This window comes from Procambarus clarkii, chromosome 44 (genome assembly GCF_040958095.1).
Source record: "Procambarus clarkii isolate CNS0578487 chromosome 44, FALCON_Pclarkii_2.0, whole genome shotgun sequence".
Lineage (NCBI taxonomy): Eukaryota > Metazoa > Arthropoda > Malacostraca > Decapoda > Cambaridae > Procambarus > Procambarus clarkii.
In genome coordinates this window covers 9,034,524-9,059,109 of record NC_091193.1, presented here as the reverse complement: position 1 = coordinate 9,059,109, position 24,586 = coordinate 9,034,524, and the positions used below count along the sequence as shown (strand labels likewise).

At 48.8% G+C, this 24,586-nt stretch overlaps 1 protein-coding gene across 2 annotated transcripts in view; it reads right to left on the bottom strand.

Annotated features, from left to right (window-relative positions):
- ecd (ecdysoneless cell cycle regulator) overlaps positions 1-24,586 on the bottom strand; it is a 209,723-nt gene that overhangs the window by 154,968 nt on the left and 30,169 nt on the right. Inside the window, exon 1 of one of the 2 annotated variants that reach the window (XM_069300636.1) lies at positions 7,209-7,402. The exons of the other annotated variant lie outside the window; for it this stretch is intronic. The gene's annotated coding sequence lies outside the window, so the exon portion shown is untranslated. Of the gene's footprint in view, positions 1-7,208; positions 7,403-24,586 lie in introns of those variants that run through there. 2 annotated transcript variants of the gene reach the window in all.

The window sequence follows — 24,586 nt, the reverse complement described above, 5'->3', positions numbered from 1 at the left end:
ACACCCACTATCCTCAGTGGTGGTGAGCTACAGCCGGCAACGAGTGGAGTTGCCATGGAGGTGTCACCACCATACCCTGATAGACCAACATCCTCACAACACTAGAGAGCAGCACCTCACCCCTCCTGCCGTCACAACCTGCACTACACCCCGAGTGCCAGCCAACTTAATCACCCCCCAACCATTCCACCAATGGCAGCACTATCCACAACCACCATCACCATAGAGATAATATTCCAGGTATAGCCCAAACCTCACTACCACTACTCCTCATCATCCTTTCCCCATCATCTTGTGCTTCATCTCCTTACGACACACCGACTCTGTTACGCCGCTGCTGCTGCTGCTGCCCGTGTTCAGATCCTGCTTCTCTCCTGGGGTTCAGGTGAACACACTGCGTGAACAAGACCGCCAGGACACTGTTACCAGGCAGCTGGTGACTCCTGGCAGCTGCAACACTACTCAACATGTGCGTCCAAGCACACTGCCTAACCCACACAGTTTGTTTACAACCTAAAATATATATATATATTATATATATATACACACACATATATCTCTCTCTCGACATTCTCGTGTCAGCGTTCGTGTATGGCTTGAAAGCCGTCCTTAAACACGACGCCGCCGTCGCCATCAATGGATGAAATACCCGCATTCCCATCATACTTCGGGTTCTTGGATGTGTCGTAATCCTTCGTGCGTTCCCAGCACGGTTGGTGGGTCGGGCAGGGAGTGTTAGCGTGCGATAACCTTGAGGGTATGGTCGATGGAGTGATAAAAGAGTAGACCGCATTCCTGCGCCGCACCTGTCTTGTTGCCGCAGGAGGTGGGTAGGGGAGGGGGGGGGAGCAGGGGACAGAGTGCGTGCGGGTACGTCAAGAGGAGGGAAGTGCGTGCGGGTATGTCAAGAGGACGGGAAGGGGAGGGGAGGGGGGAAGAGCATGCGGGTGCGTGTGTATACACCAGGATAATGGACAAGTGTGAGTGTGGGTGCGGGTGCGTGTGTAACAGGTGTAGTGGGTGTGTGCGTGCGGATGGGCGCGCATGTCGCAACCCCCAACACTGCTTTACACTCCTAAACATCTTGAGTGAGCGCACCCAACAGATAGGTCTGCTTGTGCGTGGGAGTGAACGCACACAAATGAGTGCTCCCGTGTACCTGGGTGTGTGGGCGGGTACTCTCAGTGTGGGTGTGCTTAACACGTGTAGCAAACCAGTTTACCGCAGGCCTGGATCACTAGCACCAGCACACACACAGCTACCGGGGGTCTGGTAGCTGAGTGGACACCGCGTAGGACTCGTAATTGTGGCCCGGGTTCGATTCCCGGACCAGGCAGAAACAGATGGGCAAATTTTCTTTCACCCTGATGCCCTTGTTAAATAGCAGTAAATAGGTACCCGGGAGTTAGACAGCTGTTGCGGAGCTGCTTACTCTGGGTGTGTGTGGGGGGGGGGGAAGATTAGTAGTTAGTTACAGTTGATTGACAGTTGAGAGGCGGGCCGAAAGAGCAGAGCTCAACCCCCGCAAGAACAACTAGGTGAATACACAAACACACACACACACACACACACACACACACACACAATGTGTGATGTGGTGGAGGCTGACTCCATACACAGTTTCAAATGTAGATATCATAGAGCCCAGTAGGCTCAGGAATCTGTACACCAGTTGAGAGGCGGGACCAAAGAGCCAGAGCTCAACCCCCGCAAGCACAATTAGGTGAGTACGTACACACACACACACACACACACACACACACACACACACACACACACACACACCTCTCGCTGCCGGCCCATGATACAATTTGGACAAATCTGGTCAACATCAAAGTAAGGTTTATTACCGTCATCAAAATCCCATAACATATAAGTAAAGTTCACTACGTGTATAAAATTCACCGTGTGTATAAGGTCAACTTTACCAGTTGTATAAGATTATGTTCACCAGTTGTGTATGGTAAAGTTCACCAGTTATATAGGGTGAACATCACTACTTATATAAAAAATGTTCTCCAGGTGTTTAAGGTAAAAGTTATTACTCGTAAAACACAAATTCGCTGGTTGTTTGAGGTCGGAGGCCTTGAGCAGCAGGAGAGGTGGAACCAGGGCGGAATGGCTGGCGTTGCGTGCTGGGTGAGCGCTATCCCCTACCCCGCCCCATGGCAACCTATCTTACTCCGCCCCATGGCAACTTATCCTACCCCGCCCCATGGCAACCTATCGTACCCCCATGGCAACCTATCCTATTCCCCCCCATGGCAACCTATCCTACCCCACCCCATGGCAACCTATCCTACCCCACCCCATGGCAACCTTTCCTATTCCACCCCATGGCAACCTATCCTACCCCACCCCATGGCAACCTATCCTACCCCACCCCATGGCAACCTATCCTACCCCGCCCCATGGCAACCTATTCTACCCCACCCCATGGCAACCTATCCTACCCCGCGCCATGGCAACCTATCCTATTCCCCCCCATGGCAACCTATCCTACCCCACCCCATGGCAACCTATCCTACCCCACCCCATGGCAACCTTTCCTATTCCACCCCATGGCAACCTATCCTACCCCACCCCATGGCAACCTATCCTACCCCACCCCATGGCAACCTATCCTACCCCGCCCCATGGCAACCTATTCTACCCCACCCCATGGCAACCTATCCTACCCCGCGCCATGGCAACCTATCCTACCCCGCCCCATGGCAACCTATCCTACCCCGCCCCATGGCAACCTATCCTACACCACCTCGGGACCTATTGCTACTCTCGACGGATTGCACAAAATATGAACTATTGTACCACCTCAAAAGTTAAAAGTTTTGTACTACTGGAGTATAAAACTGAACAGGAAAAAAAAAGAGCAACCATGAACCTACTATAAACTGTCCTAAGCCTAAATAAACAATCCTAGGCTTAACATTTGCCATATTAGGCCTAATTTAGTAAATATATGTATTATACTACGCATAGAGAAATAAAAGTTTCCTGTTGCCTTTTTTCTCGTGTTCTCTACGAAATTAAAAGTGCAAAATATTTTTCTTTAATTCTTTTCTGCGACAGTCCATATGTTGTAGGTACACTGAGAGTTACCTACAGGTACTATAAGAGAGTGGCTGACGGTGCCGACACTCGCGGCTGACGTGGTGGTGGCGGGGTTGGTATCCCAGGGCGCGAGAGTACCAGTTACCAGGCGGGGGCAGGTGAAGCAACAGGTGATGAGACCAGGTGACTTATTACCACATGCAGGGAGGTGGAGCAAGAGTACCTTCATACCTCATCCTCTCTCATATCGGACCGATTGTACGGCTCCCTGTTATGGACTCGTTCCCCTCACTTCTTCTATCCCAGTCCCTTTCCGTACCCTCCCCTCTCCTGTTCCAACCCCGCCCCCTCCTCCTTCCATCGTCCCTCCACTATCCTCTTATGCTCCATCCCCCACATGTGTTCTCCGTCCCCGTCCCCTACCCCTCAACACTCCCTTCCGCCAGCCTCACTCTGACCCTGAAACATCTAAGTCAATTGTTTTACACCCCAACCACCCTCCCATAATGTCCTCATCCCCCATCTCTACACCCCAACCATCCTCCCCATAATGTCCTCACCCCATCTCTACACCCCAACCCCCAACCCCCTAATGTCCTCACCCGGGTGAGGTTCTGGGAGTTCTTCTACTCCCCAAGCCCGACCTAGAGCCAGGTTTGCCTTGCGAGAGCTTGGTCCAACAGGCTGTTGCTTGGAGCGGTCCGCAAGCCTACATATCCAGACCGGCACTTCTTACAGAAAACTCATTTTTTTTTTGTTCCGGCAATAATTCTTGCAGGGAGGACATTGAACAATCGTGGACCACTGATGTTCATATAGTGTTCTCAGATTGTTCCTGTGGCACCTCTAATCCTCAATGTCTCTATTCTGCATTTCCTTCCGTATCGTTCACTCCAGTAAGTTATTTTACTGTGGAAATTTGGGACCTGGCCTTCCAGTAACTTCCATGTATTATTTGATACCTCTCTCCTCTCCTATCTTGATAATACATTTTGAGAGCTTTGAGGCGGTCCCAAAAAGTTAGATGCGTTATCCGTGTGTATGCGTGGCGTATACGTTCTTTGTATTCTCTCTATTTCAGCAATCTCTGCAGCTCTGAAGGGGGAAGTGAGTATGCCGCATTTCTCAAGGCGGAACAGCGCGAGTAATTTGAACAGTATGAACATTGCCGTGGGATCCTTGGATTTGAAGGTTCTCGTAATCAGTTTTCTACCTGCCAATATTTGCTTTGTTATGTATGCTCCCTAAACGTTAAGTCGTCAGATATCATCACTCCCAGATCCTTTACATGTTGCTTTCCTACTATGGGCAGATTTGATTGTCTTGTACCCTGTATTTTGTTCAAGGTCTTAATTTTTACTATAACCGAGTACCTGGAATTTATCATTGTTAAACATCATGTTATTTTCTGTTACCCAGTCTAAAACTTTATTAATATAAACTTGTAGTTTTTCAATATCTTTACAGATGTACAGTAATTTTCATGCTGATTGTTGTGTCATCTGCAAAAGATGACACGAATCTGTGAGTTGTAATTTTTGTCTATCTCTGATATGAAAATAAGACAAAAAAGTATTGATGCAAGGACTGTGCCCCGAGGAACAGAGCTTTTAACTGTGCTTGGACTATTTTATTGGGTTGACTGTTACTCTTTGCGTTCAGTTTCACAAAAAATAAAATATCCATCGCCATACTTTGCTTGTTATTCCTACTGACTTCATTTTGTGGGCTGTCACTATATGGTCAAGGAAATGTATATGTTTATCTCTCAGAATGTTTGGTAATATGTTTATTGTTTGTGATGTGTGTCTAGTGTATGTATTAACACGATTGTACTGAACGGGGTGAGAATAGCTTGAGCTACCTCATCCCTTTGTGTGTATTTTACCTCAATAAACTTATTTCAATTTCAATTCAATTTCACTATATGGTCACATTCATCAAATGATAATGAATGTGAGGGTAGGCTTAGCCTCACTAAGCCTATCCTCTCTTGCACTTGTCTATCCTCCTGTCCTTCCTAGTATGACACTATCCTCCCCTCCCCCTCCACCCATACTATCCTCCATCACTGTGAGTGATGTTAGTCCTATCTTTTCTATAATTGCTCCAATTCGCCTTAATAACCATCTGTCCTTTTTATCTTTCCCTCCCCTACTATCCTCCTACACTCCCTCCCCCCTACCTATCCCTCGCTCCCCCGACCTGCTCTTTCCCACAGTTCAAGTGGTGTGGATCATTATTTAGACCGGCGTTCAAGGTGCGCCTCATAACACAAATACTTCCTCACACACCTGCCCGCCCTGGTCCTCACACACCTGCCCGCCCTGGTCCTCCTCACACACCTGCCCGCCCTGGTCCTCCTCACACACCTGCCCGCCCTGGTCCTCCTTCACACACCTGCCCCGCCCTGGTCCTCACACACCTGCCCGCCCTGGTCCTCCTCATACACCATGCCCGCCTCTGGTCCTCCTCACACACCTGCCCGCTCTGGTCCTCCTCATACACCTGCCCGCCCTGGTCCTCCTCACACACCTGCCCGCCCTGGTCCTCCTCATACACCATGCCCGCTCTGGTCCTCCTCACTACACCTGCCCGCCTCTGGTCCTCCTCATACACCTGCCCGCCCTGGTCCTCCTCACACACCTGCCCGCTCTGGTCCTCCTCACACACCTGCCCGCGCCCTGGTCCTCCTCATACACCTGCCCGCCCTGGTCCTCCTCACACACCTGCCCGCTCTGGTCCTCCTCATACACCTGCCCGCCTCTGGTCCTCCTCACACTACCTGCCCGCCCTGGTCCTCCTCACACACCTGCCCGCTCTGGTCCTCCTCACACACCTGCCCGCCCTGGTCCTCCTCACACACCTGCCCGCCCTGGTCCTCCTCACACACCTGCCCGCCCTGGTCCTCCTTAAACACCTGCCCCGCCCTGGTCCTCACACACCTGCCCGCCCTGGTCCTCCTCATACACCTGCCCGCCCTGGTCCTCACACACCTGCCCGCCCTGGTCCTCCTCATACACCTGCCCCGCCCTGGTCCTCGCACACCTGCCCGCTCTGGTCCTCCTCACACACCTGCCCGCCCTGGTCCTCCTCACACACCTGCCCGCTCTGGTCCTCCTCACACACCTGCCTGCCCAGCTCACCCTATCCTTCACACAATGTTCACCTGGGCACCCTATCCTTCACACAATGTTCACCTGGGCACCCTATCCTTCACACAGTGTTCACCTGGGCACCCTATCCTTCACACAGTGTTCACCTGGGCACCCTATCCTTCACACAATGTTCACCTGGGCGCCCTATCCTTCACACAGTGTTCACCTGGGCACACCCTATCCTTCACACAATGTTCACCTGGGCACCCTATCCTTCACACAAGTGTTCACCTGGGCAGCCCTATCCTTCACACAAGTGTTCACCTGTGCACCCTATCCTTCACACAATGTTCACCTGGGCACCCTATCCTTCACACAATGTTCACCTGGGCGCCCTATCCTTCACACAGTGTTCACCTGGGCACCCTATCCTTCAACTAATGTACCTCAAATAACAAGTACATTGAATAATAATCATTCACCTGCCAGTAGTTCACCTAGGTCAACACTCCATGGTTAACTTACACTACATTGGTGGGTGGAGGGGGGGGGGAGAGAGACAGAGAGAGCGAGAGAGAGAGCGAGAAAAAGAGAGCGCGAGAGAAAGAGAGAGCGAGAGAAAGAGAGAGCGAGAGAAAGAGAGCGAGAGAAAGAGAGCGCGAGAGAAAGAGAGAGCGAGAGAAAGAGAGAGCGAGAGAAAGAGAGAGCGAGAGAAAGAGAGAGCGAGAGAAAGAGAGAGCGAGAGAAAGAGAGAGCGAGAGAAAGAGAGAGCGAGAAAAAGAGAGAGCGAGAAAAAGAGAGAGCGAGAAAAGAGAGCGCGAGAGAAAGAGAGAGCGAGAGAAAGAGTGAGCGAGAGAAAGAGTGAGCGAGAGAAAGAGTGAGCGAGAGAAAGAGTGAGCGAGAGAAAGAGTGAGCGAGAGAAGAGTGAGAGAGAGAGAGAGAGAGAGAGAGAGAGAGAGAGAGAGAGAGAGAGAGAGAGAGAGAGAGAGAGAGACAGAGAGAGAGAGAGAGACAGAGAGAGAGAGAGAGACAGGCGTGGAGAGGGCAGGCACTAACCGTAGTAGTAGTGGTGGTGGTGGTGGAGGTGTTGACGGAGAGGCCCTTGCTACGGCAGAGCCAGCAGGTACACAGTCTGCCGTGGTCTTCCATGGTCTCCTCGCCCTCTCCTTGCCCGCACACAACACAACAACAACAAGAGGCACACCCGCCACAACAACACTTGGCACGCGCGCTACCTTGGCACCCAACACTCACCCACTGATGCCAAAACACTTGAACAATACTAATAATACAAACGTTTCAGATTTGGAACGTTTATGCACTATAGTAAACAAATTTTGTCACGAGAATGGCGCACTATCGGCACAGAAAACGTTTATTGGCACTTTATCACCACAAACCACAGCAAACTGAACACTGGTGTGGTGGGACGGAGGAGTTGGACGGTAGTGAGAGACCTGAGGGTGGTTGTGGTGAGTGAGTGAGTGAGTGAGTGAGGGTAGGGAAGTGAGAGTGTGGTGGAGAGTGTGCGAGAGAGCAGTGTGTGTGTGGCTGGGAGCGGGTTAAACACGTGTGGATGAGGCACACTAGAGCCACAAACTGAAGGTCTGACGGGGGCTGGGTGCTCCTCACCCGGCCCAGCGCTCCCTCCCACCCCTCCGTCCCTCTCTCTCACCCTCCCTCCCACCACACACACACACACACACACACACACACACACACACACACACACACACACACACACACACACACACACACACACACACACACAGTTCACCTTGTGAACATTGAGAACACCTTGTCCTCACATCGGGAGAGGAAAGGCTAAGGGAGCTGAACCTCACATCCTTGGAAAACAGAAGAGTATGACGAGACATGATAACCACCTACAAAATTCTCAGGGGAATTGACAAGGTGGACAAAGACGAACTCTTTAGCACTGATGGTACGCGAACAAGGGGACACAAGTGGAAACTGAGTACCCAAATGAGCCACATGGACATTTTCAGTATCAGAGTAGCTAACAGGTGGAATGCATTAGGCAGTGATGTGGAGGCTGACTCCATACACAATTTCAAATGTAGATATGATAGAGCCCAGTAGACTCAGGCACCACTTGATTGACAGTTGAGAGGAGGGACCAAAGAGCCAGAGCTCAACCCCCGCAAGCAAAACTAGATGAGTACAACTAGATGAGCACACACACTATTTTATATTTTAATTGGCTATTCCTACAATGCAAGGTGGCCCTCTAATTTGGGACTTGACCCCTGCAGTATCTTCCATGTATATATTATTTAATACCTCTATCCTCCCCCTTTCTTGATAATACATTTTAAGAGCATTTTAAGAGGCGATCCCAAAAAGTTAGATGCTTTATCGTGTGTATGCGTGCCGTATGTGTTCTCTGTATTCTCTCTATTTCAGAAATCTCTGCTGAAATGTGGGGAAATGAGTATCTAGCATTACTCAAGGCGGAATAGCACAAATGATTTGAGCAGTATGAACATTGCGATGGGATCCCTGGTGCTGAAGGTTCTCGTAATCAGTTTCCTACCTGATGCAATATCTGCTTGGTTATGCTCCCTAAACGTTAAGTCGTCAGGCATCATCACTCCCAGATCCTTTACATGTTGCTTTCCTACTATGGGCAGATTTGATTGTCTTGTACCCTGTATTTTGTTTAAGGTTCTAATTTTTTATCGTACCTAAGTATCTGGAATTTATCAGTTAAACATCATGTTATTTTTTGCTGCCCAGTCGGAAACTTTATCAGCTTGTAGTTTTCAATGTCTTCTACAGATGTACAGTAATTGTCATGTTGATTTTGTGTCATCTGCAAAAGATGACACGAAGCTGTGACTCGAATTTTTGTCTATGATATGAGAATAAGGAAAAGTAGTGGTGCGAGGACTGTGCCCTGAGGTACAGAGCTTTTAACTGTGCTTGGACTCAATTTTATTTGATTGACTGTTACTCTTTGCGTTCGGTCTTACATAAAATTTAATATCCATCGCCATACTTAATTAGCTTGTTATTCCCACTGACCTCATTTTGTGGGCTGTCACTCCGTAGTCCCATTTATCAAATGCCTTTGCAAAGTCCCTGTATACCACATGTGCATTCTGTTATTCTTCTAATGCAAAAGTGATTTTATTGCAGTGGTCGAATAGCTGCGAAAGGCATGATCTTCCCGCTCTAAATACATGTTGACCTGGGTTATGGCGGTCATTGGTCAACAATGTCTTCTACATGTCACAGAGGACACCTTGTTGGTATTCGATGACAAGGCGTGCCCACAGGTGGAAGGCAGGGCGGTCGACGCCAGCGTGTCAGCTGCTGCCGTCAGTAACAACGGAAGTGTTTTTACACACTGCATTCAAAGACCTCCGGAAAAAAGACTTCCCAGAATCCCTGATCTACCATAGATATCGTGGTGATATCTTTTGAAATCATGGAGGGTCGGATTAGAAGCGGTCCAAGCGTTTCAATCTTGGGCAAACAGGGTCCACGCAGAACTTAAATTTACATTGGAAGCCTTGAGAAAATGCTCCCTTTCTTAGATACGTGGGTCTATCTTGAAAGGGACGGCTTTAGACCAAAATACATTACTTGGAGACACATTTACACTATATTCTTCATGCCAGCCGCCCTCCCTCAAACGATCCTTACCCTACTCCTTCGGTATGAGGATCAAGCCGATTTCAAAAGAAGAAGAAAATTTTAAAACATCTCTACAAGAGCACTGGTATTTCTTTCGTAAGGAAGGTTACACAGAATCAACGTTGAGAAAAGGCATGAGGGAAATTAGCACCTCTTCATTCACTTCTACAGAAAAGACAGAAACCTGTCCCACCCTCCACAATGATTCTACCAACTTCACATATACCAACACCATCAAGCAAGATAAGGACAGAGCTCAACAACCTGTGGGGCAGGATGACTACTACTCTCAAGGAACACTCGGCAAGGAGCTTTATCCCAGCACACCCACCAATGTTAGCTTGGAGAAAGGGCACTTCCCCTGAGTGATACCCTTGTGAGGACACATTTTCCAGTGAAGCCTACGGCTCCTCAGGATACAGTCAGCTGACCTCATAGGAGGGAATATAGGAGTTTGTCTGGGTTTTTACTACACACACACACACACACACACACACACACACACACACACACACACACACTAGTCAGAGGGCTTTTAGCAGCTTGGTCAAGGAGTAATTTCGCCCTACCTGGTTAGGGGAGGGAGGCGGGGGTGTCCGTTGGAGCCACACATCCCCCGCCCCTCCCTCCACAGAAGCTGCGAGTTATTTCAACTGTCTCTCCGTCTGTGTTGTTGTCTTTATAACCACTACCGGGATGATACAATGTTACCAGCAATGTTCGAGAAATGTGGCCGTTATTTTCACGGCTGGTGAGCCTCGCCGGGTTAGTTTCACATCAGGGGAAAAAAATAGCTCCCGCCTTAATTGCTGGCAGGTTACATCCAGCTCTTTATCAATACCGCTTGATACCTGCTTGATACCTTGATACTGAAGAATAGTATCGAGTTATTTCTCGGTTAGGGAGACATACTGGGCAACTCTCAAATATCGCGTTGTAAAGGACAATGCACGCTAGTGGGAAGATAGGCTTGTCTATATAATGATAATACCCCAGTCTGTATAATGATGATAATACCCCAGTCTGTATAATGATGATAATACCCCAGTCTGTATAATGATAATACCCCAGTCTGTATAATGATGATAATACCCCAGTCTGTATAATGATATAATACCCAGTCTGTATAATGATGATAATACCCCAGTCTGTATAATGAACACCACGAGCATCAGTGGAATTTTGCTGCTTAGGAGTGGCAAGCAGCACTATATTTCTGGTAATTGTCAAATGCAACCTTTACAGCTAGGAAGTATGGTTGGTAAGTTAAGCACAGGTATAATGATAGTAGGTGTAAGTAGGGAGCTTTATCTGCTTGTATAAGGTTATCAAGTATAGGTACCTGTGGCCAGATTCACGACACAGTTACGCAAGCACTTACGAACGTGTACATCTTTCCTCAATCTTTGATGCCTTTGGTTACATTTATTAAACAGTTTACACACATGAAAACTTCCCAATCAACTGTTGTTACTGTTATAAACAGCCTCCTGGTGCTTGGGAGCTCATTAACTGTTTAATAATTGTAAACAAAGCCGCACAAAGATTGAGAAAAGATGTACGGGTTCGTAAGTGGTTGCGTAACTGCTTCGTGAATCTGGCCCCTGGATTGTACCTGGATGGGGTTCTGAGAGTTCTTCTAGTCCCCAAGCCCGGCCCCGGGGCCCAGTCTTGACACATGTAGGGAGCTTCATCTGGCTTTACAAGGTTGACAAGGTTAAACACATTTACAATGATGAGACATGTGAAGCAGCAGAAGATGGGATTCTGGACCAGACTAGCGAAGCGGCCCCTGTGTGCCGAGGTGCGTGGCGGTGCCGACCCGCCGCGGAGTTCTGTGAGGAGGAAGACGAGCCACCGTTACCTCCGAATGCTGAAGAAAACACACTAGCCGGCACTCCAGCATCGTTAAGGAACTAACGAGAGCATTATGTGGTTTCAGCAGGCAGGAGCCACGGCGCACAAGGCAGATTGTGTCCTACGGTCGCGGGAATAGAAACTCTGCATTCGGGAGGTGTCCCAGTACCCACACTACCGGTCTCGTCTTCCCGCGGCGCGACTTCCAGCACTGGCGGTACACAGATGAGGCCAGCATCCACGGGGGAGGAGAACATAGTCTCTCCTGAACCCAAGATAAACTTCTTTGAGTTTCTGAAAATTCCAAGCCATAAAGTAGATGTTACATTTGTGGTTCTTTAGTTTCTCTGGCGAGGCAGACTTCCTCTACTTTCCAAGAAACTATTGTATCAAATAGGCAGTTTCCTAGAAACTGCCTATTCTGTGCCTAGCCATAGGCGATGGCTAGGCAGTTTCCTTTTGAAAGCCATCGAACTTCTGTGTACAAAATGTCTAATGTGCTGCTTTTCATTATCACTACGAAGCTTCCGAAAAAGTCTTGTCACACTTGCTGTGTGATTTAAATGTTGTTAACTATTGTAATAACCATTGCCAATGATTCATGAACTGGACTAATACCTAATTTTATAAACTGACAATCGACTTGAGAATGGTCCAGGACGGACCGAAACGTTGTCGTCCCTTCAGCTTCTAGTGTGTGGTCTGGTCAACTGGGAATTTGGCAATTAAATGATGGCGGTGTATGATACAATGATGGTGTATGACACCCTAACACACTCCCTAGCACTGTCCACCCCTAGACCCTCCTCTCACTATTCAACATGATGAGCCTTGAGCACCCATCACCTTCCCTGCCCCTCGGCCTTCACTGTCAGCTTCACCACACTTTATGACACTAATACATGCTAATATCAGCGATGTACAGAAGCAGTTCCTTGACCCAATGATCTAGTGAGGAAACAAGCACATGCTGGTGCCAAGTCAACACGGGGGACTATCCCGTGTGCCTCTGTATTCACCAATTTATACAAACATTCCTGCATGAAGAGTCAAACTTCATTTACCTGACCCCAATCTTTAATAGCCGCCGAGTGTCTAATTCAATGACTCCCGCGCCTAAGTATATTGTATAATATCCGTGTCTAAAGCTGTGAATGAAATTTGATACCCCTCGACAATTTACTTTAGTTTCGTATTAATCTTACGTAAAGTGAGTACTTTGTCCTAGGGTCTCTTGTTCTAATTGAATTTATTGTGAAGTAAACATTTCCACTTTTCCCACCTGTCAATTCCTGTATTTTACATGTCCGCCATGTTTCATTCTCCTTCGTAGCGTCGCAAGGTCCAGTTATTCTGACAACGGCAGCATGTGCAAAATAACCCAGAATAACAAAGGGTAACCAGAATAGTCCCGATGAAGCAGAGGTGCAAAAGGTACGCCGAGACGACTATATCAGAGCCGGTCGGCCGAGCGGACAGCTCCGATCATGTGGTCCCGGGTTCGATCCCGGGCGCCGGAGAGAAACAATGGGGCAGAGTTTCTTTCACCCTATGCTCCTGTTACCTAGCAGTAAAATAGGTACCTGGGTGTTAGTCAGCTGTCACGGGCTGCTTACTGGGGGGTGGAGGCCTGGTCGAGGACCGGGCCGCGGGGACACTAAGCCCCGAAATCGTCTCAAGATATCAACATCAAGGGCCCGAGATTGTTCAACACGCTCCTGCTACACATAAGAGGCATAAAATAATAATAATAATAATATACTAATAATAATGTTTTAGGCAAAAGTACCTACAAAACCTAACCTAACCTAACCTAACCTAACCTACAAAACGAGTTACAAACAAAATGTTGGATATCTAGGTAGAGCTAGTATATACTATGCCTAAAACCACTAACACGCTCAGCGTTTCTGACAAAGGACGTGTTCAAGTTGATAAAGCCCCTACAAGAAATACCTGCTCAACCAGGTTGTGATTCCTACGTCAGGTCCGAACAGCTGCGTCCAACAGCCTGGTTGACCAGACAAGTAACCATGATGCCTGGTCAAGAGACCGGGCCGCGGGGACGTTGATCCCCGAAATTAACAGCAGGAGCCACCTAACCGGCCGGACCTATCGCAGGTGATTCTAGGGAATAAGCCTCTCTGCAAGCATCTGTACCATAACATGCTTTCTCATGTGCACAGAAGGTGGCGGGATCCACGACGGTGCTGCATACTGTAAGACTCGCCTCAGACTCTGAACGCATCCTGGTGTAGATTGATGATTGATGAAGATTAAGCCACCCAAAAGGTGGCACGGGCATGAATAGCTCGTAAGTGGTGGCCCTTTTAAGCCATCACCAGTATCAATAGATGATACTGGAGATCTGTGGAGGTGCGACTGCACCCAGCGTGACGGGAGATGTCTCCCGTCATCCTGGTGTAGGTTCGAGTAGCTTTATAATGAGAGGCTACACCTGCCTTTATAATAAGAGGCTACACCTGCCTTTATAATGAGAGGCTACACCTGCCTTTATAATGAGAGAGAGAGAGAGAGAAGATTAAGCCACCCAAAAGGTGGCTTGGGCATGAATAGCCCATAAGTGGTGGCCCTTTTGAGCCATTTCCAGTATCAATAGATGATACTGGAGATGTGTGGAGGTGCGACTGCACCCTGCGTGACGGGAGATGTCTCCCGTGTTATAATGAGAGGCTACACCTGCCTTTATAATGAGAGGCTACACCTGCCTTTATAATGAGAGGCTACACCTGTCTTTATAATGAGAGGCTACACCTGTCTTTATAATGAGGCTACACCTGCCTTTATAATGAGAGGCTACGCCTGCCTTTATAATGAGAGGCTACGCCTGTCTTTATAACGAGAGGCTACGCCTGCCTTTATAACGAGAGGCTACGCCTGTCCTTTATAACGAGAGGCTACGCCTGTCTTTATAACGAGAGGCTACACCTGTCTTTATAATGAGAGGCTACACCTGTCTTTATAATGAGAGGCTACACCTGTCTTTATAACGAGAGGCTACACCTGTCTTTATAACGAGAGGCTACACCTGTCTTTATAACGAGAGGCTACACCTGTCTTTATAACGAGAGGCTACACCTGTCTTTATAATGAGAGGCTACACCTGTCTTTATAATGAGAGGCTACACCTGCTTTTATAACGAGAGGCTACACCTGTCTTTATAATGAGAGGCTACACCTATCTTTAAGACAGGTGTACCTGTCTTTAAGACAGGTGTACCTGTCTTTAAGACAGGTGTACCTACCTATCAACAGGTAGACAGACAAGAGGAAACCTTGAGAGACTCCTGCAAGAAATCCCAGATGAGTGGGACTGCGGTTCTTATATCAGACAGCTGGTAGTAAGCCCCAGCTGTGATGAGTCGGCCAGCCATGAGGCCGGCAGGTGCCCGGAAATATTACGAGGTAAGAGTGACGGGAGTGACAGCAAGAGAGCAGTGAAGCATCGGGTAGCGGTGGTGGTGGTGGTAGTGAGGAGAGCACTGTACTCGCAGCATCTGGTAACGGTGGCGGTTAGTGGTGAGAAGGTGAAGCAGACGATGGGGGGATAGAGGGAGAAGGAAGGAAGGCATTACGCGGTCTCTCGACCGCGTAAATGAGAGAGGTGGGGGTGGGAGGCAGGAGGGTGAGGGTCGAGGAATGGGAGGTATACAAGCACTACAAGAGACAATGAGAGGCTGGCAGCAAGTAATCCGTTACTCCACTGGCAAGTGGAGGGGAGGGAAGAAAAGTGAGGAGGGGAGGGAACAGAGGGGAAAGGAACTGGAGAATAGAGCAAGTAAAAATACCGTCAGTTTATCACCGCCATTATTTATGTTGATCCTCAAAGCCTCCCAAAATATCGCAATCATATTCTATCTTTGTTGATCACCAACGCCTGCCACTGCCACCTACTCTGTGGCAGGTACAGTGTTGACACGAGCCCCGAAAATTTGAGATATGAATAAATTTGAGCCCCGAAGTATGTGAAAGATAGTAAGCAGAATACAAACTACCGTTAAGTCCACTGTAGTTGCTTTTAAATCACAGAAGAGCACACTGCTGTGAACCCGTGTGGTCCAGGGCTGTGTGTAGACGCTGTTATTACATGTGTTTTGTGATCTTACTTCTTAGCACTCTTTCAAAGGTTTGTGTGTGTGATGTTAGTGCTATCGGTCTATAATTTGTACGCGTCTACTTTGAGTGTGTCGGGGACACTACCAGTACCTAGACTCGGTCTCCAAACGATACTAAAGGCCTGCGATAGGTTTTATTTTTTAAATCTTGAATATAGAATTCCAGGAATCCGGGCCTGGTGCAGAGTGCATGACTGCTGTCTATTGCTGATTCAAAGTCTTCTAGGGGGTAAGGTGACATCTGCTGTATGGTTCAGTGTTGGTAGCCCATTCATGAAGAATTCGTTTTGATTATCGATCTTCAGTACATTCAGGGGTTCATTGAAAACAGATGGTACAGTATCCTCAGTATTTCATCCCACTTGTTTGCTGTCAGCTGTGAAAGGTCCGTCTCCCTTGCAGAAGGCCCCAATGATAGCTCTAGTTTTTATCTAGATTCTGTATAGGAGAAAAAGTATTTTGGGTTCCTCTCTATTACACTTATGGCCTTTTTCTCTATCTTTTCCTCGCCTGGATTATATATGATTCTTGTAGCTTTAACCCGATTGTTTCTATCCCTCTACACAGCCTTCCTTGTCGTTCTTGGGATAGGGGAGCGTTCGCGTTTCATGATTTATTTTCTTTGCCTAATGAGTGAACGCCGTTCTCGTTCCAATATACAACTCTCCCAATTCAATTCAATTCACCCTCCCACCACCCCTTTTTTATCAAGTGTGTCTTGAGCCTATTTCTAGCACTAGTGTGCCAATTTTCTCAAGGCACTGATGAAGGTTTACATTACCTAGCTGTTCTTCTCAGGTCTTCGTCTTGGATGATTAATTTATTAATTCTGTGAGGTCTTGGTTTATTAATTCATTGGGAACCCCTGAGACAAGCACAGTGTTGCCAGGAGCCCTGAGACAAGCACACAGTGTTGCCAGGAGCCCTGAGACAAACACACAGTGTTGCCAGGAGCCCTGAGACACACACACACACACAGTGTTGCCAGGAGCCCTGAGACACAGTGTTGCCATCATCTCCAACACGGATGCAGCCAACAACAAACAAGACGGTCACAAGAGTAAATATAACCGTTAACATGTAATTGCTTGAGCATGGAAGTCCCTGACACCGAGAGCTTGAAAGAGAAGCGTCCTCTACTGCCGTACATAATGCCAACTGAACGACAGTCTCCACTAACTGCCAAATGGTACAGCCATTCTAGAGTCTAATGGTAGTTTCTTGACTAGCCTCTTCTGTTTAATTTGGAAACGAAACTGATTTCAGAAAAACCAAAGTCACACTTTTGAAGTGTCGAAACTTGAGGAGTGCTGGTTACCTTGAGGTATTCTCGGGGCTTAGCATCCCCGCAGGCCCGGTCGTTGACCAAGCCTCCTAAATACCGGGATTTTGCCCATAGAACTTGTAAGATAATTAAGTCACTGCATCAACAAACACACACCTTTCTTCTACACTCAGAACTCGACCCGTGAATGAGGTCGGTGGGGACGATTTGTTACTTCACCCAACGGTAAAGATGGAAACGGAGCGAGAGTATGAAGAAAAGTGCTCAAGGAAAAGACTTTCAGAACTGTAAGAGGGGTAAAAGCTTTAATGATGCGAGTTAAGTACAAAACTGTGGAATGGGGACTCTCCACGGGGGACAAAGAAGGAACAACATGAGGAGAAATATTAGAAATATGAACCGAAAGAGAATCCTGTAAGCGAAATAACCGGACAGAAAGAGGGAGGTGGTGAAGAGGAACAGGAACCACAGGAGGGGTAAAAGTTAAAGCACGACAGAGGCGAGAGGAAGGATGTTGCAAGGACCTCGTAAGATAGCGAAGACAGTAGCGATCACGGCGGTCCTGGAGAGTTGGGAAGTCAGCGTCAACATACAAGCTGAGGACGGGAGTCGAACGAAAGGCACCAGAACTGAGGCGCAACCCAGTATGGTGCAAAGCATCAAGAGGGTGAAGAGTAGAAGGAGAAGCGGATGAGTAAGCAGGGCAACCATAATCGAGTTTAGACAGGACGAATGAGGAATGTAAAGAGAGTAGTGTATGCCTCTCTGCCCAGCAAGAAGTATGGAACAAAACCTTAAGGAGGGAAAGGCCTTAGAGCATTCAGCGCGGAGGTAAGAGATATGGGCCGACCAAGACAAACGAGTGTCAAAGATTAACCCCAGAAGTTTAGCGGAATCCTTGTAAACAAGGGGATGACCATAAAGTGACAAAGAGGGATGGAGAATGACACGCTCCCGAGTAAAAGTCATAGCACGATGACCATAAAGTGACAAAGAGGGATGGAGAATGACACGCTCCCGAGTAAAAGTCATAGCACAAGTCTTAGACGGAGAGAACCTGAAGCCATGATCGGTGGCCCAGGATGACATGGCATCAATCGCAAGTTGAAGCCGCCGTTGAAGGAGAGGCGAATCATCACTCTGACAGCAAAGGATAAGATCGTCTACATAGAGAGCAAAGAAGACACCAGAAGGAAGAGAGGAAAGAAGACCATTGAGAGCAACAAGAAAAAAAAGAGTAGTGCTCAGAACACTACCTAGAGGCACACCCTCATATTGCCTAAAAGGGGCAGAGAGAGTGGTACCAAGCCTCACTCGAAAAGAACGACGAGAGAGGAAACTCTGGAGGAAGAGAGGGAGATTCCCACGAAAGCCAAAAGAATAAAGTTGGGACAGAATATGATACCAATCGGTAGCGTCGTAAGCCTTTTCCAGGTCAAAAAGGACGGCAACAACGGAGGTCTTCACAGCAAAAGCAGTACGAATATAGACCTCCAAGTTCACCAGGATATCCATTGTGCTGCGGCACAGGCGAAAACCAAATTGAGAAGGGGAGTGGTGGTGATAGTGCTCTAAGAACCATATCAGACGAAGGTTAACCATACGTTCAAGAGTTTGCAGTCACAACTCGTGAGGGCAATAGGGCGGAAATCCTTGGGGGATGACCCTAGAGACCCTGGTTTCTGAACAGCAAGGACAACAGCATCGAGCCAGTCCTCAGGGACTGACAAAGACTCCCAGACCCGATTAAACAGACTCGGTAAATACTGAGACGAGCACGGAGAGAGATGTCAAAGCATCTCATAATGAAAGCCATCGGAGCCTGCTGCCATAGAACCGCAGAGGGCCAGGGCAGACTGAAGCTCAGAGAGAGAGAGAAGGGATGGTTATAGGGAAGGCTAAGGAGGGTACAGAAATCGAAAGGACGAGATTCAAGAAGAGATTTTCGAAAGATTGAGGGATATAAGAACCAGAGCTAACAGATGAAAAGTGGGAACCCAATTCGGTCGTGACCTGCAATGGGTCCGCCACAAGAGTACCACAGAGGTGAAGGACCAGCGAGACATTGGGAACGAACTTACCCACTATCTTGCAGGATACGCTTCCAGATCAGCGGTAGAGGAGTTTTGGACGTGATGGTGGAGACATAAGACATCCAACATGCATGTTTAGCCGTACGGATAGTCCTATGGGCCACCACACTTGCCTTCCGAAACAAAAGAAAAGATTCAGTCGTCTGCTGGTGACGGTGTCTCTTCCAGGCTGCACGCTTACAACGGACAGCCAGAGCACAGTCCACATTCCACCAGGGAACGCACTTCCGCGTTCCCAGAGAGGAAGAGCAAGGAATAGAGCAGAGGGCAGCGTCGAAACCGGTGTCATAAAAAAGGAGGAGGGCGCGAGGGAGAGGCAGAGGGGAGGGTGAAAAGAGAAAAAGGAAACGAGGATGGGAAAATGGTCACTGCCATAGAGGTCATCAAGAACCCACCACTCGAAATCTAAGTAAAGGGAAGACGAGCAAAGAGAAAGATCAAGACAGGAAAGGGTGCGAGTCTGAGAGTATAAATGAGTGGGCTCACCAGAATTCAGAAGAGACAGGGAAGAAGAGAGGATGAACGGTTCGAGAAGGCGACCTCGGGTGTTTGTCAGAACATCGCCCCAAAGGGTATGTCGACAATTGAAATTCCCTAGCAGGAGCACAGGCTCCAGCAAGGAGTCCAGTAGGTGTTTAAGATGGGGAAGAGAAAGCAGGACACTCGGGGGGGGGGAGATAAATGGAACAAACCGTGTACCATTTCCTCACAAAGATACGAGCAGCAGAACAATGGAGAGGCAAAGGAAAAAGTAAGGGGAGAAAGGGAACATCAGAGCGAATCAAGAGAGCAGAAGAGTTAGGAGCCCCAGCAACAGCTGGGGGGGGGGGGAGAAAGGAAATAGCCACGAAAGCGACCAGGACGAGCACCAAGCATCGGCTCTTGAAGACAGACACAAAAGGGCGAAAATCGTGAAAGCAGAAGTTGGAGTTCAAGGAAATTGGCGTAATAACCACGAATGTTCCACTGAAGAATAGACATTGACAAGAAGAAAGGACAGCAAAAGAGAACAACGAAGAAACAAAGGTGAAAAGGGAACGCAGCACGTTAAAGAAGCGCAGGGTCAGGGTCAGCGAAGTCAGGATTAGGGGGCATGGGTAAACTGAGTAAAGAGGGAGGGAAGGGAGCTGGAGGACTGACCAGGGGCGGACGAGCAGGGTCTGAAGGAGGAAGAGCGGGGGACAACCGAGGGTCAAGGACCCTCGGAGTAGAAATAAGGGAGTGCACCTCAGCAAGGGCAGCAACTGAGAGGAAAGCGGGGGCCAAAGAGACCTCCATAGCAGGAACAGGGGGCAGAACCACCGAAACGGGAGGGGATGGAGTGAGAGTCAGAGGTAGGGAGCGAGGAAGAAAGAGAAGCCTTCTTACCTGCTGGGGAGGAGGAAGGAGGCGCCAGGCTTATGCTTCTGACTCAAAGAGACAGGTGTCCCAGCAACAATGTACTGGGCAACAGATTCTAGCGTCTTAACAGGAGAAGCAGAACGAGAGCAAACACAACGGCCGTTGGGAGAGCGATGGACATCAGCCTGCATTGACAGGCGGCACAGAGAGCTACGAGACGAGGAGAAGGATGGGAAGGAGGATTGGAGGGAGACGAGGAAGACACTGGAGACTCGACAGACTGGGAAGAAAGAAGGGGAACCTCAGACAGAGAAACAGGAGGGGGACCCTCCAGGACAGAATGCAAAGGAACAGAGGAAGAGGCTGGTGGGCGTGTCTGGGTCCAAGGCCCGGAAACGGTTGTCAAACTGAGGAAGGAGGGAAGGACGAGGAAAGGAAGAGCTGCAACACGCGAGCATAAGAGACATTAGCATAAGGGGGGAGGCGGCGAACTTGGCACCTCGCTTCAGGAAAAGACAAACGTTCCCGATGCTTCAGGTTGAGGACGGGTGCCTCAAGCTTGTAATGTATACACTCGCGGGAGAAGGTAGGGTGGGCCTCACTGCAATTGAGGCAGCGAGCCTGGGGAGAAGTGCACTCCGACTTAGAGTGACCTTCGGCCCCACACACAGGACAGAGAGAGAGAGAGAGAGAGAGTACTGGAGCAGCGGAGGGCTCCATACCCAAACCTCCAGCACTTATTACAGAGCTGAGGAGAGGGAATGTACTCCTGGACTCCTGCAGATTCCGAACACCAGTCGCAACATGGGGCAGGAGGAGAATAGTGCCAAGCACTGCCATTCAACCGAGCGTTCTTGGACACCCGAACAGGGGTCTCACCAAGGCAGGATAAGGCAGCCAAGCGGGAAGCTGCAGCCCAAGAAGAAGCAGCAATGACACCTGTAATGAGACAGGTGGGATTGAAGGTAACAGAGGCATCTACTCAATCAACAGGGTGCGTTTTGAGGGAGAAATCGTCAGGAGGCAGTAGAATCAAGAGGGAGGAGATCAAAGTATTTGGCCCACGAAGCGGGACCAAACAAGGCTTGATATGCATCAGTACGGGAAGGAATCGAGCGAGTGCGGCAGTGACAAGGGCGGCGTTGAGAACCCCCCAGAGAGAGAGAGGGGTTAAAAGGTGCAGTAGTCACAACTAGAGACTGAGCCATGCCAGGGGACGAGGTGGTCACCACTGGGGCCTTGGGGCTCGACCCAACCACAGAGGAGGGAGGGGAGCCGAAGGAAGTAGTCAGAAGAGTCAGAGGAGGAGCAAGGTCGGGGCCAAACGCAGCGGGGGCTACAGAGCCCGGTCTTCCAACACGGTCCGACTCGGGGACTTGGTCTCCCACCCCACAAGCCCGAGAAGGTAGAAGAGGAACAGAATTTGACATAAGGACGAGAGGTCAGGCTTTCATTCACGAATATGCCCCCATATCCACCATGGAGCCACAATTAGAGGCAGGACACCTAACAAGAAGCTATCACCGATCATGCCGGGCCCCCCTAGGGGTGCATCATGAGGATACGCCCCACAAACACCACCTTAAGAACTGTCAGTCCTGTCGAGATCGGGTTCAGTGACGAAAGGAAACGACAATAAAAGGGTCCCCTCTCTCAAGACGTCGGGTACTATAGTTCGGTGGATGCAAGAGTATGCCCCCTCAAACACCTGGGCGTCAAAACAAAAGAAGGCCAAAAGAATGATCAAAACAGGCACAAGGTCAGCGGGAAATGACAATTAGAAAGAAGACGGGGGGGGGGGGGGGGAACAAAACAAAAATAAAAGTTGTCCAGCAAAATTGGTGAGGACAGCAGCAGGAGTATAAGGCCACAAAGGACAGAGGACTGTCCCATGAAGCATCACACTTCAGCAGCCGCCCACCAAGCCCCCTCACGGCAACTACGAGCCAGACAGGGAGGGGGTTCTAGTGTTGTAAGGCTCAGTTCCTTTAGGACCTCTTCACAACATATCCCACGTAGCACTGGGACGAGTCTTGCTGCAAACTTCTGAACCTTTTCCAGAGTCCTTATGTGTTTCTTCAGATGGGGACTCCATGACGAGGCGGCATACTCCAAGACTGGCCTCACGTAGGCAGTGTAAAGCACCCTAAATGCCTCCTTCTTGAGAGGTTATCTTGAGATGATTTCGGGGCTTTAGTGTCCCCGCGGCCCGGTCCTCGACCAGGCCTCCACCCCCAGGAAGCAGCCCGTGACAGCTGCCTAACACCCAGGTACCTATTTTACTGCTAGGTAACAGGGGCATAGGGTGAAAGAAACTCTGCCCATTGTTTCTTGCCGGCGCCCGGGATCGACCCCGGGACCACAGGATCACAAGCCCAGCATGCTGTCCGCTCGGCCACCGGCTCCCTGCTCCCTCCCTGCCTAAGTTTTCCTTACTTAGGTTTCTGAATGATGTTCTAACTTTTGCCAGTGTAGAGTACGCTGCTGTCGTTATCTTATTTATATGTGCCTTAGGAGATAGATTAGGTGTTACGTCCACGCCCAGGTCTCTTTCTCGCGTCGTCACAGATAGGCAGTTTCCCCCTTCATTGTGTACTAGGTCCTATCACCTAGTCCCATTTCCATAACTTTACATTTGCTCGTGTTGAACTCCAGTAGCCATTTCTCTGACCATCTCTGCAACCTGTTCAAGTCCTCTTGGAGGATCTTACAATCTTCATCTGTCACAACTCTTCTCATCAACTTTGCATCATCCTGCAAACATTGACATGTAGGACTCTACTCCTGTAAACATGTCGTTAACATATATTTGAAATAGAATTGGTCCCAGCACAAGATCCTTGAGGTCCTCCACTCATTACTGTTCGCCAGTCTGACTTCTCGCCCCTTACCGTAACTCTCTGGCTCCTTCCTGTTAGGTAGTTCCTTATCCATGCTAGGGCCTTTCCTCCCACCCCCGCCTGCCTCTCGAGTTTAAATATCAGTCTCATGTGCGGTACTGTATCAAAGGCTTTTTGGCAGTCCAGAAATATGCAGTCTGCCCAATCTTCTCTATCCTGTCTTATCCTCGTTATTTTATCATGGAATTCAAAAGGTTTGTTAAGCAAGATTTCCCTTGCCAGAACCCATGTTGATGTTTGTTTACAAACCTAACGTTCTCTAGGTGTGCCTAATTATTCTTTCAAGTATTTTACAGGGGATGCTTGTCAGTGATACAGGTCTATGGTTAAGTGCCTCCTCCCTATCACCTTTCTTGAAAATCGGTACAACATTTGCCCTCTTCCAGTAATTGGAAGAGGCGGCAAATGTTAAAGGCGGCAATTCATTAAAGATCTTTGCCAGACACGCTGAGGGCCTGTGCTGCTTCTTTTAGTATGCACGGTGATACATTTTCTGGTCCAACCTCTTTAGTTGCATCCAGTGTTGTCAACTGTTTCATTACCTCCTCTGCTGTCACCACTGTATCTGATGGTCTTTCATCTAGGGTAATCTCTTCTAACAATGGGAGCTGCTCAGGCTCAGTTGTGAGCACTCCATGGAAACTGGCATTCAGTGCCTCACAGGATTTCCTTGTCACTTTCTGTATATGTCCCCCTCTGTTTTCTTTAGTCTTGTCACGTGGTCGTTCGAACATTTTTTCTTATATGGCTGTGTAGTAATTTAGGTTGCTTTTTTGCTTTGATCGCATGTGCGTGTGTGCGTGTGTGTGTGTGAATGTGTGTGTGAATGTATGTGTGAATGTGTGTGTGAATGTGTGTGTGAATGTGTGTGTGAATGTGTGTGTGATGTGTGTGTGTGTGTGTGTGTGTGTGTGTTAACATGTGCGCGCGTGCGTGCGTGTGCGTGTGCGTGCGCACTGGTTTCCGTCTTAAACACCCCCGTTCAAAATGCCACTCATCAAACAAGTCGTATTTTTAACGAAGCCGAGCAGTGTGTTAGGTAGGTTGCTTGGGTTTGCGAGTTCCTGGCTAGGCAAAAAGCTGCGATTTTTACGGAGTGGCGCATGGAGACACCTGCTGATTATACGGTATGTGTTGAGCACGGTGCTGGCCCGTGATG